The sequence below is a fragment of the Haemaphysalis longicornis genome, unplaced genomic scaffold, assembly GCF_048455015.1.
Source record: "Haemaphysalis longicornis isolate Haplotype H1 unplaced genomic scaffold, Haemaphysalis longicornis Haplotype H1 scaffold_8, whole genome shotgun sequence".
NCBI lineage: Eukaryota > Metazoa > Arthropoda > Arachnida > Ixodida > Ixodidae > Haemaphysalis > Haemaphysalis longicornis.
Genome location: NW_027526445.1, coordinates 131,944,719 through 131,967,301, shown reverse-complemented (window position 1 = coordinate 131,967,301; position 22,583 = coordinate 131,944,719). Strand labels below are relative to the sequence as shown.

The window sequence follows — 22,583 nt, the reverse complement described above, 5'->3', positions numbered from 1 at the left end:
AGCGTTCGGCTGCGGGGTGTTACACGTTGTGGCCTGGACTGATCAAGAGCGGCTTGTGTTTTGCGCGGGAAGTATGTCTTGCCAAAGACGTTTATTGGAAATCCTTTGCACTGCTTGCAGTTTCCTGTCCTCGTCCTCAATCTGTATATACCACCGGAAGGGTATCTCGCCGTTCGCGCAGAGCAGCTTCAGTGATAAAAATGTGTCGGTTGAACAGTTCCTACCCGCCTACCGCTGTTATCCTTATCTGAAGAAGCTACTTGAGACACTTCTGGGCTCCTTAAGAAAATCTTGTCGGTGTCTGTATTTACAGTTTTTTGCTGCTATAGCTAGTTGTTTCGACACAATCTGTGGAGCACTGTCGGGGCTGCTGAAAGTAAGCTCGCAATACCATGCTGGGGTTGATGGTTTTGTAGCACAGAACTTCTGCGGAACCAAACCACGTTCTCCGTCGGCCAACCGATCTGACTGAGCTCAACATATTGTATGAGAATTCAATGCGACTGTATAAGTGATCGCTAATACGAAAAAGGTGTAAAATGAAAGGTTTCAAAAGGGGATCACCTCGAAGGTATTGACTGAGTCTTTAAGTAGGTATTTCTCGATGGTTAAGCACTACACCGCACATGTGAATTGGGGATTGTATGAGAGAGCTCAACGCAGACAGTCGCAACATATAGACAGAGAGAAATTCGTTGGATTAAGAGTTGTTAGGCGAAAGGCAGAGTTGTCAGAATCCCCCTTTTGGTACAAAATCAGCCCAACGGGAAATGCGCTGTTTTCATGCTTATTTGTCGTAAATACGCCCAGGTGTTCTTCCAAAACGTTATGTTTCGTTCCTGTTTAAATACTCTTAACTTTTGTCGTGAACACGTGTGTATTTGTTCTTCCATTTGCGCTGGAGGGATATTTGAAAGGGTGAGTTAACCGCCTTTTTGCCACTTCGCCGATCTCTTAAAAGTATTGTCTTTAGTGCATTTTCACCGAAGGAAATTTTCTGTTCTAGAACGAGGCAGTTATGACAGCCTTGTCAAAACATATTTACATAAAAAACAGGGACGGGAGAGGTGTCTCGAACTTATGTGCTGAGATGTATACAAGAAATGCTGATATAGGGACGGAGTAAACATAAACAGCAATAAAGAACCCATTCGTTGAAAGTACGCGAGCACCACCGCCATGTATCAGTTATGTATTGCTGAGTGCTGTTGGCCCTGCACGGCGTGCTGGCGAATGGGCTCTGGCTTTCCAAAGCACAAGAGGCGACAAAAAATACATTCCTGGCATTTCACTATTTTTTCTGCTGCGTGCAGCATACGACTGTTTATTGTTGATATCACATATTTTAATCAAATTTTACAAATTTCAAGTGGACTCTTACCTGTAGATTCAAAGCCCGTTGGTTTCGCGTTGACCTTCGGTGTGGTGAGTGCGATAAAGCAAATAAGCAAAGTAGCGGCATCCATTTTCCTCCGACTTCGAATTGGCAGACGACTCACAACCCTGCAAACAATCAGTGAACGATTACGGATACCATTTTGCATAGTCTCACTGTTTCCGATAGCGAATGAAGAGTGAGAAGGTTCGTGGGTGACTTGGGGTAACGCGTAAATGGTGAAATAACTACAGTTGTATTAAATGTGACTACTTCATGAACAAGATTAGTCCCAAGTAAAAGACTGATCGAAAAATGGTGCTTTACACAGTGTCCAATAACCTTCATGACAAGTGATATTCCATACCGAGGAGAAAAACTCCGTACTTTTAGCATTTTTCCCAGCGGGTTTGTCAAGAATTCTCTGCGAAATTCCTTTCGTTTTCTTTCGGCAGCTGATAGGTCTTACGTGGTTTCCTGTTCGGTTTTGGGCGTCAGCCAGCGCCACCTGTGTCTACTTTACGTATCGTTCTGGGCGCAGACGACGTTCCGAGAGTCAGAGTTTCAGCGTGAACAAAATTCCACTACATCTCATTTGTCTATGCATTTCACGTTTTGTACAAAAAAAAAAAAACAAAAAACTTTCACTTTGCGTGATAAAGTTCCCAGTTAAAACTGCCCGTATGAAAAAGAACAAATCATGTCGGGAAGTTAATTCAATTTTAGTTCGGCGCCGGGACTACTGGCGCCATCTCTCGTTGACGGCACGCGGACTAAGGCGCACCCGAAATGCTTTTTCGTATATTGCACAGGAATACATGCACACAGGCTGTAGCCCTTCAGCCGCTGCCGCGGATATTTTAACATGAAGCCGAGGAATTTTTCAGGTATCCTTTTAAAAGAAAACAAAGCAATAAATGGCGTGAGGTCTCGTTTGCAGACATTACAGTATTTGCAGTTTACAGTATTTTTCCTTTTGTCTCCCGACTTTTAAAATTCCCAGCATCAGTTAGATCCTCTTTTTCCTTTTGGCTAAAATTACAGCCGGTAATTCCCCGAAAAAGGGAAAATTCCCCGCACGGAACATCACTGTTCATGACGAGATAACAAGGGTGGTACATGCGACGTTTCCTTTGCATCTGCCTCTAATTCATACCACAAGGTAGGTGCAGCACTGTTGAGGCTACATTGCTGTCAACAGTCCACCCTCTCACGGCGCCTAACTCTACGCGAAGGAAGCGAAAAAAGGCACCGGGGCCTTGCGGTTCCTCCTGCCGAGAGGGGAGAAGGGAATGTCCTTTCAGAGCCCCCTGATGATGATTGTGATGATGATTAGTGGTACTCTCTTTGAATCGGGGCGTCGGTTGTCAGCAACCGACTTATCTGTTTTATTACACTTACTTGCCGTACTCATAGCTAACCTAACAGATTTGCTTCCTGCCCCCATCTCCCCCTCACCCCTGTTTTAAAGGAGCCATGAAGAGAAAACACAAGTTTGGTTCATTCAAAAGATTGCTTCGTTAGAATCATACTGACACCACTTTTAACGTAAACTTCGCTCAAATAAGCTACATAATTAGGAAAAAAGGGAATGGCCATGCGACCCACTAGCTCATTTCCCGCAACAGAACCTATGATGTCATTCGAGCCAGTTCTGCGATTGGCGGAGGCCGGCGAAAGTAAACGCAAATTAGGCAGAGCTTACAAGCTTGCCGAACGAGCTATTTGCGCTTAAATTTAGGGCACATTCTTTTTAAAGCCGTAAGAATGGTGGTAAGTGTAAGTTACGAAAGCACATATAAACATATAAGTACCGCTTCGTACTGCTGTTGTTGGTACTGCGCGCACTATGCTTGCTTAGCTGCACAGAACTGCGGGGCTTTGGGGTTGTCTCAGACGACACTGACCGATTGATTGACGCGACGGTGTCTTACGTGAACATATTTGTCGAGCGAGCACTATGTTTCACGAAACCATTTTCTCCCAGAACGAAAAAAAGGCAGAAAACGACACGCCACGGTATGGTGACGCCATCTAGGTTCAGTAACGTAAACAAACGCGCGGGTACCTCAGTGCCAGCGCCAACGTACAGGGTGGAGACACCCTTTGAACGGTGCCGTGCCGCTGCAGTTGGGTCAACGTGCACAACGCGTTGTTCTCGTTTCCCAAGAGACCCAGCAACGCGAAACAGAGAAGATGATTCAAACTTCGCCAGTTAACCCCGTTGCGGCGATAATTTTAGCGCGGTTTTGATACAATGACTTGATTCGGCAGCGAGCGAGTGGCCCAAAATGGCGGCGCAGTGTATACGTGTCTCCACCCTGTACGGCGGATGCGTGAATCAAGGGACCCTAGGCTGCAGAGTGGTCGGTTCCTGTGATGTCATTTGGGACCACGAAAACGCACGACTGAGCGGGAAAATCAAAATTTTTACCTAAATTTATTATTTTTTCTCAGTGAATAAGGCATCGATTGCATTCGGACAAGCGCTGAAGGCACTATAAAACACGAAATCTTTCGAAAAACACAAACTTGCATTTTGTCTTCATGGCTCCTTTAAACTCTCATCATTCCCACCCATCTTTTTTCTCCCCCAACTGTTCTTAATTCTCATCCGTATGATTACTCCACTGGCGCACTTATCCATTCCCTACTTTTCTTCCACCACCACCCCAGTCGCCTCTTCGTCACCTATATGGCCTTGAAGTTGAGGTTCACCTCTCCCCAAATCCCGAAGCCTCCTCCAGCGTCGTTTCTTCCTCATCCCGCGGTTGTCGTATCTCTGTGCAGCCCCTCACAATATGGTCTATAGTTTCCCGTTCACTGCCGCAGCATGCACATCTTTCATCCTGCTGCCTGTAGATACCCCTGTATGCCCGGGTTCTCAGGCACCCCCGCCCGTGCCTCGAAAAGTAATGCACTGCCTCTCGTATTGCCATACAATCCTTGCTTCATATTTTCCAGTTTCTCTGTCCTATTAGTCTCCATGGTTTTTTTTTTTGCTTCGATTCTCGGTACCCACTTTGTCGTCTCTGCTGCCTTTACCTGCTTTTTAACTGCTGTATAAACCCCACCTCCCCCTACCGACTTTCCGTGCCGCTTGGTTAACTGTCTGGTCCTCCGTTTCCACCGCGTGTCCATGCTTCTAATATACAGGTACTTAAACACCCTCGCGGCCCATTTTTGTCCCTCCATGTCACGAAGTCGCTCCTCAAACTTTATCTTGCTCTGCGCCTCTCTTGCCTCAATGGACGATATTCCCCGATATCGCCGATATCGCCGATAGCCGATATCCCCCTGTACCGCATCGTTGGTAGTTTTACTGTGGGCCCCTTTGGTCAATCTGCCTACCGCCCTCTGATTTACCTCCAGGCCCACTTGGGTATCTGGTTTCATGCACAGAACCGAATTTCCGAAAGTTAATCCTGGTACCATGACCTCTTTCCAGACTCCCCTTACCACCTCGTATCTGATGTATCCCCAGAGGGCTCTATGCTTCATTATAGTCGCGTTCGGTGTTCCTTTCGTCTTAAGGTGAGCCTCATGCGCGTGCGTGTAATCTTCGCTGTCGTTCAGGCATACTCCTAAATATTTATACTCTTTCACACTTGGTATTTCTACTTGTTGCGCTGATGCTGTTTTGTGCTCCGCGCCGTTGTTAAAGACCATGATACACGATTTTTCTCTGCTAAAGGATAGCCCTAGGTGCGTCGCTTCTTCACCATATATATCCATCAAGCCCTGCTTGCGTGTCCGGTTGTCCGACGTCAACAAAAAAACTGTGGTTGATTCCTCTGTCACAGGAATCAGTAAAACACGAAAGTGGAATGTCCAGCGAAATCTGCAGCTGAGCATGATTTGCGGGTCGGCGGCTGTCTTGTGGGTGTGCTTGGCGTGCGACGTCTTGCTGGAGGGTCGCCTTTGCAAAGGTGTATTGGCGACATTTCCATGACGGATATGACGTCAGTGAAATCGTTTGGTATCGCGGCATAAAACACTTTCATGTTAAAATATAAAACCCGAAAACGAACAACCCTAAGTATAACCAGAGTCCTTCAATGCTTTACTGGTCACGAAACTGCTCCGTAACTCAATGGGAGAGCTTCATATGCTGCATTTGGCCGCCGCGCGGTGGCGTCACCCTCTCACTGAGGTCACTCCTCGGGCGGCGTTGCGCTGGCTCGAACGGCGGAGCCGCGGCGAGTTGTGTTTGTTTTGTGCGGGGAAAAAAAATATAACGTGCATATCGCGCTCTTGTGATGCGACTTAAGTAGTGCAACGACGATGCCCAACATGTGTTGCGTCCCGGGATCTCGTTCCTTGTACAACGATACCACAGAAAATGTTTCCTTGTTCTGTTGACGGAGCGACAGGCAGCTGTGTGAGAAATGGAGGGGTGCCTTTCCAAGGCAAGCAACGGGAGATTTCAGCTTCGATTATAAGTGTGCGACAGTGTGTGGAAATGCACTGTGTGTGAGAATGGAAAAAGCAATGTACCCTTTTGAGAGCATCGTGGGCCTAGAATTGTACAAGGCTAACTTAAAGCCGGATTTTTGTCATATCAGTCAGGTTGTAGCGGTGCTTCATTACCTGCTTGCAAGCTTGTATTACCTTGCGCTCAGGCTCGCGTGGAAAAAAGCTTTGGGACATCCTTGTGCTTTTACTTTTCATATTTTCGCGAATTATCCCTTAGGGTTCGTTTTGTTTGTTTTGTAACCACGCGTGGCCGATTCCGGTTTCTTATCTGGCGTTTCAACCGGAGCGCCCGTTTGCTCTTTTTGTCGTACTTCCCATCGGGCAATATTGTTGGATATGGAAAGGGTGCCACCTTGTCGCTAACTTGATTTTTTGTTTCTTCGACAATGTTCTCGATCCTATTTCCATGGATCTGAAATTAATAACGTTCCAAGAGTAATGAATGCATAGCAAACGCCGCACAACTCACTTTATCGACGTTCATCTGTTAACGTCACACTGCGGACTGCTTCTTAGACGTTTGTGTTTCATTCTAGTCTTTTGTAGTGCAGGAGATCGCTAGCTGGCTGCGTTCAGAAAAGCTTTGCTTCGTTCTTGCTTACGCGGAAACATTGTTTCCTCCGTGTGCTGCACATCGCAGCGCGAAAAAAATAAATTTTTGTACGCTGGACCACGCTCTTTTTCCTCCCTTCGTAACATAGACATTTTTTGTTGCGTGTGGTAAAATCAGTTTCATTGTTGTTTTTTCGCTTCCTGTTTTTGCAAGGATTGCAAAGCGTGGAAGCAGAAAGACACACGGAGTAACATACAGGGTGTTTCAGCGAACACTTTCAAAAATTCTTAAAAATAGGCTCTTCGAGAAAAAAAGAAACCCTCTTCAGAAGGAGACTGCTAGCTGCGGCGGACGCCAGGTAGTATGAAGGGCGTGCACATTAGTTAGGTGGGTAATTAAGCTCTACTAATTAACTTCTTAATTAGCGGAATTTGGTGGCTATAGTAAATGGTGATTTTGTAGCCCCGGAGAAGACGTTTTCACATCATATTTTAAAACAACGAAAAAGTCGGTGTTTAAAGCCCTGTAGCACGAGGAAACCTGCCGTCGTTTTTAGCTCAAAAACGAAACTCGGCGTTTGAGGAGCGCTGGAAGTCTTGAGCGAACGCAACGTCCGCTGGTGACGTGTTTCAATTAATGTGGCGGCCAATTCGAAATGTAAGTGCAATTTTCCCTAGCTAGGAAGCCTCAGCATGCGGCCACAGCCGCGAAAGCCTTCCTCACCCAGCAAACAAACCTTTCCTTTGTCTGATGCGCTTTCTAACACGCAGCGATTATGAACAAACAGCAGATAAACCTGACGAAAAAAAAAAAATGAACGGATGGTGACGTTTCACATTTTGCACGACTGGTAGCCACTTCAGATGTGGACAAGACAATAAAAAAAGAAAAACAAAACTGTTGCCAACGCCCACTAGGGCTCCTGAAACGGGCGACCGCGCGGTGAGCGATATGGCTAGCTTTTTTCTTGCGCCTACCAACGAAAGAAAAGATAACGCTAGCCGTGGTATAAGGTTATCGTTGATCATTGAAAAAATACAGGAGGCGATGGCGTTGATATAATCTGATTCCCTAGCGTGGGGAATCACCAGAGCCTTCTTGAATTTGGCGACACAGTCACTGCAACACGTCATCGGCGGATGTTGCGTTTTCACTACACTTCTGGCGCGCCATGTGCGCTGCGTTTCGGTTTCATGCGTAAAAATACTTGATTTTTGCGGGCTGCAGGGCTCTACAGAGCGTCTTTTTCGTTGCTTTAAAAACTGATAGGTTATCGTCTTCTCCGTTGCTACAAACTCGCCATTGGCAATAACCGCCAAACTCCGCTAATTAAAAAGGTAATTAGAAAATTTTAGTTAATGAACTATGTAATTCGCATGTTTCTCATAACTGCTGACGTCCGCCGAACCAGACAGCTTGTTTCTTAAGAGAATTCCTTTTTTTCTTGAAAAGCCTACCTTCAGGAATTTTTGAAAGTGTTCACTGAAACACCCTGTATATCTCTTCGTGTTTTGATCCTTCGCGTTTCTGCAGCGTTTTTAGATGTTCTCAAGTATGTACCCACTCATCGAAACGACAATACTATTGGGCTATCTCTTTTAGCGTTCTGTGCATTACAGAGCAATCAACGGATTCATTAAGCGTAGTCTGAACGACGCGTACTTGGTTTCTTTCAGTTTTTTATTGTACTATCGATAGGCCCGCAGCAGTCCGTCACTACACAGCTATTGTATGTGTGGTATTTACAACTTTGCTTTAAGAAAAGAAGCAATATAGATTTAAAAATCCGTAAACACGACGGCGCAGCGCTTGTTCCAGAGCACACAGAAGCCGTTGCCGTTCGCGGCCGAAGTCTACGGTAACTTACTTCGAAAAATAAAACGCCATTGAAGGCAGGTGATAAACACAATTACTGGACTATTCATCGCTAACTACTACGAAAAAAAACACACTTAATCAGCGCGCAGACACCAAAAGCAGCGAGCGTTTGCACGCCAAGAGCTGGCAAATACGCCGCACGCGCGGCGGCTGGATGACCTTCGTGCGGCGGTGGCGCCTGTAGTGGCGCGCGCGGTCCCTATATGAAGCGAGCGCCGAAGTTTCGTGACCAGTAAAGCATTGAAGGACTCTGGTATAACGTACTCTTTGGTACTAAAGTTTGCTTCTCCGCAAGAAGACCCTGTGTGCAGAGGTGCACCCTTTACAGGCCGCTCGCTTCGTTGTACTGGCGCCACTTCCATGACGGATATGACGTCGGCGAAATCTTCGTGTATCCGGGAATAAAACACTTTCGTGTTAATATGTCGTCTGAATACATTAGTCTTGGAACCCGTGGTTTCACCACCTGCCCGTTTTTTATGTTTGATAAATCGAACCCCAGCATACTGACCACTAGCTTCCTTTCTCACCCCGCCATGTAGATCATGGACAGCAATGGAGAGAGAGGACATCCTTGTTTCAAATCCTTGTAGGCGTATACAGACCTATTGTATACACTATTTGCACTTGGTTCTACCGGTATAGCTGCCTGAGTATGCTAATGACTTTTGCCCCCCTCCCTCGTCCTCCAGGACACTGCATAGCCGCTCCCTGTCTATATTATCATACGCCGTTTTAATGTCCAGAAACGCTAACCACAAAGGGCGGTTTTGCATCTTCGTCACCTCTATGCATTCTTTTACTACAAATAAGTTGTCATTTAGTCTTGTGTACTTTCGAAACCCATTTTGATGTTAATGACGTTTAACTACAAATGTAGTTTAACCCATTAACAAAACAAGTCACGCAAGCCTCGTAGCAAATGCAATCCTGTTGAAATGACATAACAGATTTTTAGTTACTCACACAAATAGTTCAATCAGCTCCAGGCTGAATACATGTTTGAATACCTCGTGTCCGAGGTTTTTTTTTCGAGCACTATAAATGCTAGGGCCAATGGATTTTCCGTGTGCGAGCTGAAGTTCTGCTTGGGCTACGGTGAGTGGACGCCTAGGAGTGGTGTGAAAATGACTTAGGTGGATGGCTGCGTTTGTGTGACGTAGCAAATTGCTAGCGATCGCTTAAAAACAAGTGGAAAAAACTGCTCACTCTAATGAGACAGCTTTGGCTACAACCAGAAATGCTTTTTTTTATGCCTGGGTGCTTTGATCGTAAGCCTCTTTTAGTGCAATTTGACTAAGAGAAGAATTCATGGCTGCAGCTGTTACGGCGCCGAATCGCTTTCATAAATCCACCGAAAAAACATAAGGGTTTACAACTACAACTTAAGAATATTTCAAAATAAAAAGCCGCGTCACTTTTGCTGCGTAAAAAATGTTTCGCTAGTAATAGCACTCGCCGTAGCTTACCAGCTGCTTGTCTAAAGATTCTGTTACTGAGAAAAGCAAGCAGATAAGTTGTTTTACGCAGCACTGAACGGAGACGGAATGAGGGGATGGTTTTAAGTGCTAATGAGGAGAATACGCAGTGTTGGCCCGTTGGATCTCTGAAAGATATTTCTGGCAGTTTTATGTTGGCGGAAATAAAAAAAAATAATGAGGCGGATAATAGGCGAAATAATAACCGAGAGTCAAAAACGGCGCAGAAACCACTACGCTAGAGTGAGAACCAGGGAGAATAAACTTTATTTTTACCATTAGTTATGATTGTGGTTACTTCGGGCAAGGGAAAGGTATCCTCAGTACAGGACAACCAGGTTGGAGCCCGCCGTCCGTGCCCTACTCACACCAGCCGAAGCTGGAAGCAAGATTGTATTCTTGAAGGCTAAGAGCGAGGCAGACACAGAACGAGACAAGAGATGGGACGAGGACGAACGCTTGCATCACCAACAAGCCCAGCTTAATACTCTCGTGGAAGCAAGGGTCCCAGATGGTCAGCGTCGCCGCCCATTGTGAAGGGATAGTATTGGAAAGGTCTGGTGTAATAGTTCATGCCCACGCTATGTAGGTGCAGTGATACGAAGAAAAACAGCGCAAAAGACAGGACAACGAAGGGAACCACAAAACACAGGCGCTGTTCCTGATAGTGTTCCTGATGTGAGGCACAAGATCTATTGATGTGAGCCTTGGGTGGGGAATATCTTGTTCTTCTGAGCACTTTTTTCACGCATGCTCGTTACGCTACCTTCAGTTGTTAGAAAATGGCTGATCTCAACTGATTCATTTCTGGTAAATTGCGGCTCCCAAGCAAATTTTGAGTAAGCGCTTTATTAATGCATGCTATCGACGTTGTTGCTTTCTTCATAGTAGGTCGCCACGTATCCCGGTTCTGGATGTCATCAGCTACGCAACCTTTTGCCTTTTTGATGAAGTAAAGCACTTTCTAAGCACCTTCAATCACACCTAGGAGACTGCCCGCCTAACACCCAAGATAAAAACGCGGCCGCGTTTGGCGGCCGCGTTTTAATGCCACGGAAAGTATCGACGTCAATCGGCTTTACTGGAATTAACCCGGGAAGTCTGCTTCCCATAGAGTAGAAAGATGGAGCCCAAGAACGGTCACTGAACTGACAAAAATTATGTAAAAGAACTCCTTTAAACTGTTTTCGACCGAAGCGACGCAGGCGCAGAAAGGACACCCTTTTGACCCCGCAAGATCAACAGAAAGCCGCAGAAACACCCGCCCTCACACACGTGCCATTTCATGCGTCGCACTTAGAAACGCAATTACTTTGACACTCAAAAACACTAATGTTTCCCTTACTCACTTTTCTCTTTCCTGCTTTATAAAAAAAACTTCCAGCAGATCTTGGTCATTATAACCACTCCAATTACGCTTCTATGCTCGTCCAATTGACTGAGAAAATGGTACCACATCGGATGTACTTGGTCGTGACCACTCGCATCGCGTACCGCCGCATGACTGGCATCCGAAAATGCCGCAGAACTACCGAAAATATCATAGCTGCTGCCAATCGCTTCAAACAGGGCGGAACTACATAAAATGTACAAAGTTTTTGCATAGAATCCGTACACGTATGCATATACCATGACACCATCTGTTCGGAAGTGACGTCATGGGGCAAAAGGGGCGTCCCGAAGTAACCATCCACTGTAGGAACTCTAGTAGAGGGCCGATGGCTCTCACCCCTTGCGCTTGGCTCCAAAGAGCCTCTTTGTTAGCGACGGTTATCCTATAGTGCCTGGATCACCCGATGAAGTGCGGGACCTTTTAACGCTGCCCCAACAGCAACCACTGCAGATCAGCGTCGACACCGCTCTTGGCCTACACAAATATGGCTTAAGTGATATGGCATTATAATTAAACAGGACATTCCTGCTCCAGTCCAAAATATTTCGTAATTGAAATTTTGGCAAAATTATAGAACCCCCGCACATCTGTACATCCATGTGGCCATGTAAGCTACATAACTTGGAATCAGTGCGTCGATTTCTTCATTATGGACCATTTGGAGTGCAACGCTCGGCCACAGTAGAGCAAAGGCGACAGAACCTGCAACGTTACGTGGTGCTTTCGCATTAATCACTGAGAAACACCAGGACATCAGTTTGTAATCCACAAGGGTTCTCGGGCGGCACTTCAGTGCTCGGCCTCCACCGAAAAGGGCAGCTCGTATTCTACATAGGTGCATTGCGCCTATATTCTCCAATGGCGCAACCCCAGATAGAGCCTCAGTTGCTGCCTTTCCATTGTCTGAAACCTAGAAACCATTGTTTTGAACCAGTAATACCTGGACCGTCCAGGCGTACACTGCGGCCTCCATCATGCATGTCCTTTGTATGTCACGCGGAATGAAATTAGAAATTTCATGCATAGAGAACGGAATTCGGAGTTTTGTCAGTTTCAGACTTTTCACTTCGAATGATGCCTTATATGGTGATAAACCTGCATTCAGGATATTGTGGCTTACTCGGTGATCACACGGGAGCGACAGGAAACGAGCAAAGCAGGGAGTTGGTTTCTGTGCATGTCCGAGGACCGGCAGCCGGAACGACACCATGACTCAGGACCGGCATTCGCGAGATTGGCACAACTCGGGATTCCTCCCAAGAAAAGATGCTTCAATCGATGCATTAATGTTTGCATGGCACACTCAGTAATCGGATCAGACGCGTCACATCAGTATGCGCCCCGCTCTATAATAAATCTGCACGTTAAAATGTAGATTTTGCATGGACTGTTACACGGGCACTTGCAACGGCCATTAACACAAACGACAGTTGAATGCCGTAACAGCCGTTTGGATGATTTATCACGTGACTCCTGAAATTTTACCTCGTGAATTAAAAAAAAAACATCTGTCTCTCAAATTATCTTCTGTGCTGCATGCTGCACGCTGTATTTTTTTTATTTTTCTCAACAATTGTTTTAACAGTACTCGATAACCTTATTTAGCCGATCCAATCGGATCCATCGCGTTGCAAATGGCTGCGTTTGTCGTGGTTTCGACGTGGTGAAGCGCCCCAGTTCACGTTCCATCGCTTGTACAGAGGGCAACACCCTTGTCTATAACACAGGTTTCGTACTTATGGCCTTATCTTGCCTCGGCCGAAAAACATTTTAAGAAAACAATTGTGTCATTCTGAAGTATTGACCGTATATTTTGACCTCGACGTTTTTTGTGACAAGTTTGAGTCCGCAGTTTTGAGAGATAACCAGTTCAAGTTAAACTCCGTGTTATAGACAAGGGTGTTGCGCACTGTACTAACCGCAGCACTGCTGTCGCACCACAAGTCAATTCGCAAATGCGCCAGCGAGGGTGTCGACACGAATCGTTTTCGCGGCAACGCGCTCGCCTTCAGCGGGGACATGTTGTTGCTGGGCACAGCCATCTTGCCTTTCTGGCGACGGAACAGAGGGTAACCAGCGGAACGGACACCGGCGACCTCCGTTGGCGCTGGTAAGGTAGCCACCTTAGCGTCGGTCATTGTCAGCTTTCCAATGGCGCTCGCGAATACCTCCTTTCCCACTTCCCAAGCGTACGGTAGCCAACCGTACTGCAACCTGGTTAACCTCCCTGCTTTTCATGCCCTGTATTATCCTTCGTTCGTTTTTTCGTTCGTTTTTTCGTTCGTTTATTCCTTCCTTCCTTCCTTCCTTCCTTCCTTCCTTCACGCGTAACAAGGGTATAAGCATAATGGAGGGATTCTCTGGGCGTGCGGTGATGTAAAACGAATTACATGTCGAATTAGTGTAGAAATTATTGCAGGGTTTATTGCGCCGACGCAACACATGCGATGGGGCGCGCCGTAGTGAAGGGTTCCGGATTAAATTTGAACACCTGGGCATCATTAACGTGCGCCGAAATCTCGACCACACGGGCATTTTTGCTTTTCGCCTCCATGGGAAAAGTGGCCGCCGCGGCCGGGAACTAAAGATGTAGCAATTCGAACCTTGATCGCCTAATTTGGAAATGTGAATGATTTTCGGTGCCCAGAACGCTCCTCATAAAGCCATAAGGCGGGCGATTTTTCATCAACAAGCTACGCGGGGTCGGTTGTTAGGTCCTCGCTAGATTTCTAAACGGGCATCTCCTTTAACAATAACTATGCTGGTTTTATTGCAAAGCACAGAACAAGACGGGCGTCTGTAAGCACGAATGCAGGTGTGCACGTCACCGCCACCATCATCAATTTACACTTTTGTTCTACGCAAATTTCCGGGTTCTCATGTCGTTGTACGGTAAGGAGACTTTTATCGGCTGACGCCTCCCTGTATTTCTCTCTCATGAGATACGTCGACTTCGGGTGTGACAGGTTTTCGTTTCAATTAGGACTAAGCTCTAAAACGGCTTAGAATGTTCACAAACTTCATACAAGCACATTTTGTGCCAAGGTACTTTAGTTGGACTACTCTCCGCAAACCGCCGGTTTACACTGGAAGATACAATCTCAAATATTTTTTACAGCAAAGCTGTGTACCACCATCCCCCAATGGTTTCTATGCCGTGGACAAACTCGATTTGAGAGGGCAAAAATGCCAAGGCGCCAATGTCTAAGACGTCGAGCGCATGCGTCAGGCTAATTAGGCTTACAGTATAAACATTTTTATCCATTAATCCTTCATAAGATCAGGACTTGGTCTGGGCTGTGTTGCGCATGCGCCGTTACAACTCCCTGTCGACAGCGCCAATTATAGGGCCGCTAGCACAGCCCACTGATAAAATGGAAGCTCCCAGGACGAAGAAGTTAAAAAGGTCTATCGATAGAGCTCAGGATTCGTTTAGGAAAACCACAAAACAAGCATCGAAACCGCACTATGGATGATAAGGCCCGTGGGAACTATGGGACCTCCCCCCCATGTGTTCCTGGTAAAGATTATCTTTGCAGATTGTCTTTGAAGGCGAGATAGGACTGGTGTCACTAAATAGAGCAGTTCTTTCCCAGGACGCCGAGCATGCGTCAGGCTAGGCGGGACCCAGCATTTGCCGCATCTTTGGACAACCTTCTGGTGCTGAAATGCTGTTACACACGTTATCTTTGATTCACATTCGGACCGACGTCAGTCGCGCGCAGCCGCAGAGCCGGTAGGATAAGCTAAGTCAACCAGAGTTGGCCGGCTAAAACGCATAAACAACAAAATGGCGGCACCAGTGAACCATCGCAGTGAAAACAAATGTCACGTAAGGCGAACTCACCAATGATCATGGCGGCGGCGCGGAAAAAATAGGAGAAAAGAGTGCCGATACTCTGTACCCTGACATTGCTGAGCGCAACCGACAAGTACGCCGAGACGACGAATAACATTTTGTATTCTCCTCCATCCCCATTCGTAGTGGTTTGCAACAGCTTTGCTGAACATCCACTTTCGCAGGCCGGGATGGTGACCATTTTTTTACACAAGCGACCTGCCCTTTTTAGTCCTCAATTCACCACACAGAAGAGGAGGTACTCATACGAGCGATTATGAAGAAGATTGCATTTTAATAGAGCTGCGGGGATTGGGTGTTATTCCAAGTTGCGAAATATGGCGAACTGTGTGAGTGAGACATTTTATTAAAGACGAGAGACAATGAGGCCCTTCGGGGAAGTATGGATGGCGAGGGGGAGGAGAAAGGGAAAGGTCCCAGTTCACGCAATGTACACATAATGTACATAGTTCTTGTCTTGGGGTCCTATTGACAAAATGCACTGTTTGCACTGCTGAGATTGGTCGTGGATGGGTATGCTCAGTCCCGGACAATCTGTCAGGCCGCTACACCAATTTGTAGAGACCGTTTTCAAGCGCGCATGCGGTTATTATTTCGAGAGTAGCCGGGTCGTCACGAACACGACTAACGTGCTCCAGTTCAGTCCCGGGTGCAGGACCTACAGTTACCAGCTGATGGCGGTTACGGGCAAATACAGGACAGATCAAAATTAAGTGGAACAGATTTGGTATGTCATCACGATTACCGTGGGGGCATCGGTGCAATTGAGAGCCTGCAGTGGCTGACCACTTATGAGTATATAGCCGTACCTCACCCTTCCCTTTCTGGAATACCTCACCCTAACCTTACCTTGCTTGCCTTACCTCGCGAGTACCTGGCTGGACTTAAATGGCGGACGTGCCTGGTGTATCTGGATGACGTGGTTGTGTTCTCCAGTACGTTCGCAGAACATTTGTCCCGCCTGAAAATCGTCCTCGAAGCCATTCGTGCAGCACAGTTGACTATCAAACCGAAGAAATGTCACCTGGGTTTCCAAGAACTGAAATTTCTGGGTAATGCTTTAAGTGTCAATAGCGTCCGGCCAGACCCCGAAAAAACGACTGCTGTCGCCTGGCTTCCTCGAACCAGTGATAAGAAGGCTTAAGACACTTATTGGGACTTCGCGCATACTACACGCGCTTTGTGGAAGGCTTTTCTAAGATAGCGGAACCCTTCACGTGACGTATGAAAGATAGCGTAGCTTCGAATGGAGTGAGGAACAGGAAAATGCGTTTGACGCCCTCCGTGAGCATTTGTAAACTGCACCAGTACTGGCCCACTTCGACGGCACTCCTGACACCGAAATTCGTACTGACGCCAGCAGCGCTGGCATTGCTGCCACCCTTACACAGAGGGGATTCAAAGAAATACGAACAACGGAGCACAGAGCCTCCGACGCATGCCGCACCGTCTGGCGGCACGGTCAGTGAACTATGCGTATGCGTAGTTCTTTCAGAGCGTTTGAGAGCGTGGCCTACTGTTAGGGGAAATGCTTGATAAATAAGCGATGCCGGTGAGTTATTTTGAGGCGCCTCTCTATGCTCCGTCGCCATTGAGAATCCTGTTATCTACTATTTACATTCGGGAGCCAAGCGCGCAGCAGGCTGATTGCAGCTATGATGCCGTTCAACGATCATCGCGCTCAGTTACGACGCAGCGTGAAAAGGCGCCTCAAAATAAACGACTGGGGTAGCTTCTTCGTCAAGCATTTCAAATAAATATAGGCCACATTCTCACGCGCTCTCGAAGAAGTGCGCATGCGCGCAGTTTACTGACTTTGCAGCCAGACGGTGCAGCATGCGTCGGAGGCTGTGCGCTACGTTGTTCGCATTTCTTTTAATCCCCCCTGTACAGTGGCAGAACGGTGCATAGAAAGTAATAGCATGCGCTAGCCGCACTCTTTTCAAAGCTGGAAGTAACTATTCGGCGACCGAGAAAGAAAGCAGTGGTATGGGCTGTCAACAAAGTTTGCCCGTACTTATACGGTAGGCAGTTCCGTGCTGTTAGTGATGTGTGCGCAACGTTCCGTATCATGAATGGTACAATGCTGCAAATGGTCACGCTGTGATTTCGGTCACTTTTTGATCAACTTCCGAGTGCTGAAAATACTAGCACACGTAGCTGCGTTCATACAAGCGATGCCCGTCAGTGTTCACAACGGCCTAGTTTGCTTATTTTAGAGATATGTCACTTCTGTACTGAAATAAAAAATTAAAACCCTTGTTTGCTAGGCAGCTAGAGCAATCTATAGTGAAAGCGGGATAAACCAAAATGTGTTTCTTGTTTATTTTTAATTTCAGTAACGAAGTGGTATATTCTTAAAAGAAGAAAACTGGGCCGTTGGGAACATTTCTATCGTTCTGCAAGCCTTTTATATAGCGTGTGGGTCATGATTTATTAAGTCCCGTAGGAATGTGATCAGGTGAGTACCCTTTAAAGGGGCCATGCAGACAAATCACAAATTTCGTTCGTTCGAAAGATTGCCGCGTTGGAATCACACTGACACTACTTTTAACGTAAACTTTGCTGAAATAAGCTATATAATTAAAAAAAGGGGAATGGGCATGCGAATTCCCGCAAAAGAACCTATGGTGTACCCGCCGCGGCGGCTCCGTGGCTAAGGGTTTCCGCTGCTGAGCACGAGGTTGCGGGTTCGATTCCAGGCCGCAATGGTCGCTTTTCTGATGGAGGCGAAAAGCAAAAACGCCCGTGTGTACGAGATGTCGGCGCACGTTAAAGATCCCTAGGTGGTCAAAATTAATCCGGAGCCCTCCACTACAGCGCGTCTCATCGCCTGCGTTGCGTCGGCGCGTTAAACCCTAGGATCAATCATCAAGAACAAATGGTGTCATATGTCCAGCCGTGCGATTGGCTGAGGCCGCCAAAAGCAAACGCAAATTTGGCAGGGCTGACAAGCTTGTCGAACGAGCCAGTGCGCTTAAATTAAGCGCACATTCTTTTGTAGCAGTAAGAATGGTTGGGTAAACCGTGAAAGTTACGAAAGTACACGTAAACATGCGTACTGCTGTTGATACTGCGCACTATGCTTGTTTTAGCTTCACAAGCACTGCGGCGCTTTGGGGTTTTGTCAGACGACAGTGGCCGATTAGCGTAAGCGACGGTGTCGTACGTGACCATATTTGTCGAGCGAACCCCGTGTTTCACGAAACGATTGTTTTCTCCCTTAACAAAAACAAGCCAGGTACAAATACGGTCAAAAATAAAGCAAATGCAGAAAACGCCCCTTTGCGCTATGGTGTCGCCATCTAGGTTGACTAATAGTGTACGAGGCTCCGCAATTGGCTGCAGAGCGACTCCAATGATGTCAATGCAGACGTCGGAAAAACACACGACTTGGTGGGAGAATCAGACTTTTAATCTAAATCGATTAATTTTTGCGTGAATACGGCATCATTTGCTGCTGGAGAAATCCTAGAGGCAGTATAAAGCACGAAGTCTTTCGAATAAAACAAACTTGTACGTTGTGTGCATGGCCCCTCTACGTTTGGAAGAGCAAGACACTGCGTATCCCAGACGCTCACATTCAGGACACTTTATATCCCCACGTGGAGTCTAAGTGCGCGCGTTACATCACCGTCCCGTTAGCGAAAATGCAGCACTTGATAGTCGGGGAACATGGCGTGGCCCAAGTAGCTGGCGCAACGTTACTAGTACCCGGAGTTCGTCGGATCGCGCCGGCTGCAGATGCGCCGAGCTGCATTCCGCACCGACGACGTTGTCACCCAGAATGCACAGCGCCGACGGACCTCATGGTGGTTGCAGCTATCTTGTTTCGTATCATGCAGGACGTCGTATTTCTTAATTCCCACGCCTGTGATCAATGTCGTACGACATCCCCGCTAAACGAGTTTAAGCATTTTGAGGCCGCTATTCGCGCCAGCGTGGCGGGACGAACACGGCCTCGCCGACCTCTAAGTAGCATCTGCACGGGGGGTGCGCTCTCGCCAGCTGTCTCAATCGGCCTTCAACTTCTTCAAGTGTAACAGCAGCGTGGATAGCAAGTAACAGAGCCCAGCGACGACAATTTGCAGCACATGTCTCTAACAAAATAGCAAATAAAAAGGTTTTGCGTCCCCGTGTCATGTGAATATCGTCTGAAGCTCTTGTCAGTAAGCCTACATAGGTTTTATGTGTGCCCTTATTTGGATGAATTCTTTCTGATATTGACTTGATTCCAACAGCTTTGTACAAAAGGTGTTTTTATTTGTGCAGCTTGAATGAAACTACAAGTTTCGTATGAACTCGACGCGTTGATCCCAACTCAGCGGGTATAGGCGAAGCCGACTTTTCCGTATGGAAAGCCTGTTGTGGGCAACTCGAGTACGGTGTAGACGCGCCTGAGGAACACGTGTCCCAGGTGCCAGGTGACCGGACCTCTGCTGATGGCCTCAATGAAACCGCTGAAGCATTGACTGCCCGATGGCGTCTCCCTCTGCATGGAAAGCGAGTGAGGCGGGCAAACTTAGATACGTCGGCGGAAAATAACTGGAATTTATAGAAAAAAAAAATGTCTGCCCATTTCGCTACGCTAACCACAGTTTAGTGCGAAAGCAGCATGCACTCCTGCTGATATAAAACGTTTTCCAACATCCCACAGCAGGCATGTGCTCCTGTGTGTAAATACATCGCTTTGCAGCAACTGTCGCGTATGCTCCCGCTTAGGCCTATAGTGTTAGGATTTGTAGTATTACGACTTCACCCGGTATCCGCCGTTTGAGTCACGCTTCTCCTCTTCAGTGTTTCGTTTCGGGGCTGGGCAGACGAAGTATTCGGCCTCCTCACTTCATGGTTTACTAGCTACTCCTCTCACTGACACAAACATAAGTTCGCCCACGCACGTCTTCCTCGTCGGGAATTTACTTCGAGGAGCCAGCGCCACGGATTAAGGGGGACTCACCTGTTAACATTCCTGTGGGAAAACTACTTCATGACCCACGGGCTTAAAAACCATCTTGCACCAATACGAAAACATTTACGAATACATACAAATGCCCACAACAGCCTAGTTTGCTCATTTTAAGAATATGTAACTCCTGTACTGAAATAAACACGCAAAACTGTTACGACGACGACGACGACGACGATGAAGATGATGATGATGATGATGAACCTTAGCGGATTCCCCTTTGTTGCGGGGTGGCGTTGCACAGCGAACTTATTCGTAACGCCACAGTACAATAACTTCGCCCCCCCCCTCCTCCCCCCCAGAAAAAAAAAAAAAAAAACCTTATGGAATTTTTGCGCTAGTCAGACTTCTATGTTCACATGTCTTCGCAGATGCTTTCCTCTTTTCCCACCAACATTCTAACATTTTTTGCTAACGTTTACTGCTGTCCAGCTCCCTTTTCCGTTAACCTCAAAGCCAAGGGCTTTCGGAAGCCCAGTCCTCACAGGACGGATACTTTGCACTACGTTGTAACATGTTGCACGGTTTCTGTCTCCCTACCGCAACCTGCGCACAGTTCTTACTGTACCGGCTCGCCGATAAGCATATTTGCCCGCAAGCAACCCGCCTCGGCTTCAAAAAGCAACGCAATACCTTTGGTATAATAAAAAAAACTTTTCCCTCGTTATCTCCGGCTTCTCGATTCTGTAGGTATCTAACGACTTCTTTGCGGTCATCCTCGTTTTTCCAGGTCGTTGGCTCTGATTCTTTCAGTTCATTTTTTATTGCCTTGGTCGTTTCCCGTGCTCCTCCAGGTATCATATACTTTGTCCTGAGCCTTCTGGTTCTTTGCTGTGTGTCTAGGCTTTTCATGTAAAGATACCGCAAAAGTCTGGCCGCCCATCTCTGGTCATCAATATTTTTAAGTCGTTCTTCAAAACATATTTTGCTCTGCGCTTCACTCATTTCAAAGGAGGCCAATTCCATGTCTCCCTGCACTGCCTCATTTGTTGTTTTACTGTGTGCCAATTGACCTTCCGCCCTCTGATTTTCTTCTAGCCCTGATTGAATATCTGATTTGGCACGCACTACTGCGTTTTAAAAAGCGAGTGCCGCTACCATTACACCCATCCAGATTCTTCTCACTACTTCATATATGTTATATCCCCATAGTGCTCTGTGTTTCATGACACAGACGTTTCTTTTTCCTTTCATTTTTAAATGCTCCTCACGAGTTTTAAGTGCAATGCACTTCTTAAGCGACCCTGAACCTGCGTCCACCGGCGATGTCCGCATCACATACCCACGTGGGGGATTGGCCAGGAATCTCCTCGTCTTCCTTGGCAACGGGGGGAGATGGGCGCGCGCTGCCTGGCCGCTGACATGGCACATACCCACGTGGGGGATTGGCCAGGAATCGGGCGTGAGAAGGGCTAATGCACCCGCTTAAAGGAGTACTGACACGAAATTTCAAAGCTGAGATCCGCTCTAGCAATCAAGTACAACGACAACACAAATAGGTGTCTGTGAATAAATGCATCTTTCTTTCTTTGTAGTTGTGTGTGTGTGTGTGTGATCTCTCTTTCGCGAACATTACCGAACCGCGCAAATTCAACTCGTGCATTCGCACTTTCACATTCTTCCCCTCGGGGAAATGTTGGGAATTTTTTAGATAGGCCACGCCTTCGTTCATCCATATGCCCAGATATTTGTTTTTCGTTACCCACAGTATTGTTGCTTGTTGATCGAAGACAAATTCAATACGAGCGTCGTCATTAAAAACCAGAACTCCCGAATTTGCTGTGCTAACCTACAAACCCAGTTCACTGGCTTCTTCCTCGCCTATATCTGTGAGCTGTTGCTGACACTATTAGCTATCTGCAGTAATACTATGTCGTCTGCATATATCAGTCCCGGGATATGTTGTTCCACTTCCTGTCCTTTTCGGCTATAACATAAATTGAAACCTATTTTACTGTATTCAAGCTTTCTTTCTAGTCTTGCCATGTCCAGCATGAACAACAACAGCGACAGAGGACAAGCCTGCTTTAAACCTCTATTTGTGACTACCGGTTCGGTGCACTTTAAGTCCTCCCAGGTAATTTGCCCCTCCCTCTCACTGTAAATTCCCGGCAGTAGCTGCATAAAGTCCTGGCCTAATCCCTCCCGCTCAAGTAGGCTCCATAGAGTTCTCTGTCTACATTGTCGTAGGCTCACTTTTTACCCAGAAATGCTGTCCATAGTTGTAGCTTTTTAGCCATTGATACCTCTATGCTTGGGTTACGACAAATAATTTGTCCTATAAGCGCCTCCCTCGTCTGAATAAATTTTGTAGTTCCCCCAGTATGACGTTCTCCTCTATCCATGCCTGTAGTTCCGCTTTGATGGCTTGCATTGCCAGCCTGAAAGCCACTTAAGTAACTGTAATAGGCCTGTGCGAGTTGGCATCAGCCGTGTCTCCTTTACCTTTACAGACCAGCTTTATCCCTCTCCTATGTCAATCGCCCCGTACTTGCTTAGTTTTCAACAGTTTTTCTATTGTTTGGTTAAGTTGTGCTTTGCTTTTTGCGCTCAGTAGTTCACTTGCTAGGTAGCTAGCACCACCCAGTTAAACCTAGATCAACCG

General features: G+C 46.8%; 1 protein-coding gene and 1 pseudogene across 2 annotated transcripts in view; both read right to left on the bottom strand.

The window, feature by feature from the left end:
- Positions 1 to 22,583, bottom strand: part of LOC144149390 (endoribonuclease Dicer-S-like) — a 438,166-nt gene that overhangs the window by 373,565 nt on the left and 42,018 nt on the right. The gene's annotated exons all lie outside the window — the stretch shown is intronic.
- LOC144149391 (pepsin A-like) overlaps positions 19,255 to 22,583 on the bottom strand; it is a 61,191-nt pseudogene continuing 57,862 nt past the window's right edge. Inside the window, exon 7 of the transcript XR_013318294.1 lies at positions 19,255 to 19,504. The product of XR_013318294.1 is annotated as a pepsin A-like (transcript). The remainder of the gene's footprint in view (positions 19,505 to 22,583) is intronic.